The sequence below is a fragment of the Crocuta crocuta genome, unplaced genomic scaffold (assembly GCF_008692635.1).
Source record: "Crocuta crocuta isolate KB4526 unplaced genomic scaffold, BGI_CrCroc_1.0 scaffold252, whole genome shotgun sequence".
NCBI lineage: Eukaryota > Metazoa > Chordata > Mammalia > Carnivora > Hyaenidae > Crocuta > Crocuta crocuta.
This window is the reverse complement of record NW_027528623.1, coordinates 10,785-14,016: the sequence shown is the minus strand read 5'-3', so window position 1 is coordinate 14,016 and position 3,232 is coordinate 10,785. Positions and strand designations below refer to the sequence as shown.

At 32.3% G+C, this 3,232-nt stretch overlaps 1 pseudogene; it reads right to left on the bottom strand.

Moving 5' to 3' along the window:
* LOC144224175 (dynein light chain 1, cytoplasmic pseudogene) overlaps window positions 1-995 on the bottom strand; it is a 3,083-nt pseudogene extending 2,088 nt beyond the window's left edge.
* Window positions 996-3,232: the final 2,237 nt, after the last annotated feature.

Here is a 3,232-nt window from a genome sequence, read left to right as displayed (position 1 = left end):
TTGAGCCCTTCTAGCAAATTTCTCATTTCAGCTATTGTACTATTTAACAGTAACATTTCCTTTTGGTGTTTTGTAAAATATATTTTGTCTCTATATTAATATTCTTTATTGAGTCATTGTCAACACGTGCTCTTTTAATTTTTAAAGCATGGTTTTCTTTATTTTTCTAAGAACATTTGTAACAGATGCTTTGAAGTATTTTTCTACTAAGTCCAACATCTGGACACTATTATAGGGACAGTGTCTCTTGATTGTTTTTTTTTTCTCTGTGTATGGATTATATTTTCTTATTTCTCTACATGTCTTGTAAATTTTTTGTTGAAAACTGATCATTTTAGAGAAATCAGCTTAGTGCCTATGGATTTGGATTCCCTGTATGGATTTGTTGTTGTTGTTGTCATTATTATCTTGTGTCTGTTTGGTCTATTTGTTTGGTGTCTTGCCTAGACTAATTCTGTAGAGTCTGTTTCTCCTGTATCCCATGTACTGTGTAGCCACTGATGCCTTTGTTCTATTTTTAAATTATTTCATTGTTTTTATTTTATTTTTAATACTGCTTTCATAGGAGTTACCTCTAAGTCATCATAAATTAGTGGTAAACCAGTGGTTGATTAAAATTTATGCTTAAACTCCTTAAATGAGTAATATTTCCACCCTTTGCTAATCCATCTGTATGTAGATTGGAGTACATATTCTAACTTCAATCACATAGATATCAGTCTTTATAAAACCATTCTTTTCTGGGTGCACAAGGCTTCATGTTCAGGTAGGAATAAATAACCTTTCCTGATTGTTTTATAGCAATATCAATAGTGGCTAAGACAATACTTCTGGTCATGAGTTTTTATTCTCCCTTCTCTGAATCAAGACAGCTGCCTTACACTATAAGACTGCTAAGTCCTTATAGCCTACCTTGCTCTGGTAGAGCTATTACAACATGGAGCTCGAGCTTGGGGATTGAAGTAGTCCCAGTCTGAACTGCTGTACCCTCCCATTGTCCTTATTAAGGTTTAGTTGTTTATTTGAACAAATTTTTTCAATTTTTTGTATGGCTTTGTCCATTCCAGGGTCTTGAAGCGTTAGTTTTCTATGAATTTTTCCAGTTTTATCATTGCTTTTTGCTGAGCTCCTTACTTGCCATTCCAAAAAACAAGGATGTGTGTCTTCTTGCTCATTTTGAAGGATAAAAAGGATGAATTATTATCAAATGGCTATTTCAATTGAGTAGACACGATTTAATTGAATCATTTGTCATTAACAGTTAGAGTGAGTATAACAACTGATTTCTATATTCTCCACTTCTGCATATGAATCTATAAAATCTTATTGCTGCTTCACACATTTCTGACCTTTAAAATGTTATACCCAAATGATATTTTTATCAACAAGACTAACTTGTAGGCCTTTATAAAAATGTGCCTTGTTTTCCAGGGTTTCTAAGGTTTTGTTTGTTTGCTTGCTTTCTTTTGATTTTTGCTATGCTGTTACAGATTTGGGAAAGAATGCAATTATTTAGTTGGCTCTAAAATGTGCAAGATTTTTAAAAAAGTTTTGCCAAATTGTCCTACCTTGATCCATAAATAGCTGAAAATACTAAATGATAATGGTAATATAAAGCTAAAAGATCCTACTGTATTCACAGCCTAACAAACAACTTCTAGTAAGCCTGTCCAAAAAAAGCTTATAAGAACGAATTAGGAGGTTTTAGTCTAGAAAATGTTCCGATAAGAATGGTATGAAGGAAACTTGTAAATAAATCTGGAAGCAGGAATTAAAAGAATAGACTTATTTAAGCCCTTCAGATATTGCTTCAGTATATTTACACATAGAAATGACCTAGTTCTATACAGTTGTATTATTTTTAACATAAGAGTCCACTCTTATTATTTATTTCCCGTTGAGCAGTGAACACTCTGTTCTAGAAATAATGGAACATTTTTGGTAGGGGAAAATGGTTTGCAGAAGGAAGTTTTAAAAATAATAATTATAAGAAGAAAAACACAACCAATCTGTTTGTATGGCTTACTATCACTGGTGAAGCCAAATTGAGAAAAATAATGAAAGTTTTATTTCAGACTAACTACAGCCCATATTTAGACCCTTTGGTTTTACTTTTTATCCTGTTTTATCTGTGTGGCCATAATTTTCACCAGCAGGTGCTATTTTTCTAATTGTGAGTGAACGAATCATTGAGTTTTTAGAATTATAAAGGGATTTGTGTGCCTATTTAGTTAGAAAAGCTAACATGTGTAAAACTCTAAGCCCTACACAGATAATAACTGTAAAGGAATCTCTTTTATGAGAATGATTAAAGGTAAGATTTCTCTTTTCATTCCAAATAAGTTTCTTTTAAGTATAGGGCACCTGGAATAAACTGTCAAGAAATCATGGCTGGGAGCGCCTGGGTGGCTTAGTCGGTTAAGCGTCCGACTTTCGCTTAGGTCGTGATCTCGCGGTTCGTGNTCATGGCTGTAGGTAATTCAGATTTCTAAGGCCTATAGTTCAAAGTTAACTAAACTAAAATGTAGATTTTCTTCTCTCTTGCTTAGAACAGTGTCTGTCACATATTAAGTACTCTTAGAAGTATATGTTGTTTCTGCTAAATAATTCCTTTTATTTGATGTCATTTGCACTAAAGATTAAAGGCATGCCCTATAGATATTAATCTCAGTAAAACTATGCAAACACTATTTTGACATTGAGCTCAAGATATACAAAAAATTTTTCAAAACAACAACAAAAAAAGGCAATTAGAATTTCCAGTAAATTTGACCAAACAACATTATCAAGAAAAGTCTACCTTGAGGTGTAGATAGCACAGATGAGTTCTCTATGTTGAATATACTAATTGGAATTTACTAAATGTCCAGCATTGTGCTTTGTGATTTACATACAGCTCTGTTTGCAGATACCTAAATAATATTTAAATGTTCAATTTAATCAACCTTCAATTTGTTATTTACATAAAACTTAAACTATCCAGTCAACTTAGCCTTTTTTTTTCTTAATTAAAAAAAAATCCTATTTCCCTGGTACCTTGAAGAGTGCTTAACAGATAGTAGGCACCCAATAGTTGTTCAATGGATGGATGGATTTAATTAGAAGTTGTCTAGAAAAAAATCGGTTTCATTAATGGCAGCATACTATTGTAATTCAAAGTTGGCTTCAGATGTACAAGTTAATCCAGTACCAATTCATCTCCATAGAACTTAGGTCATAGATACATATATAA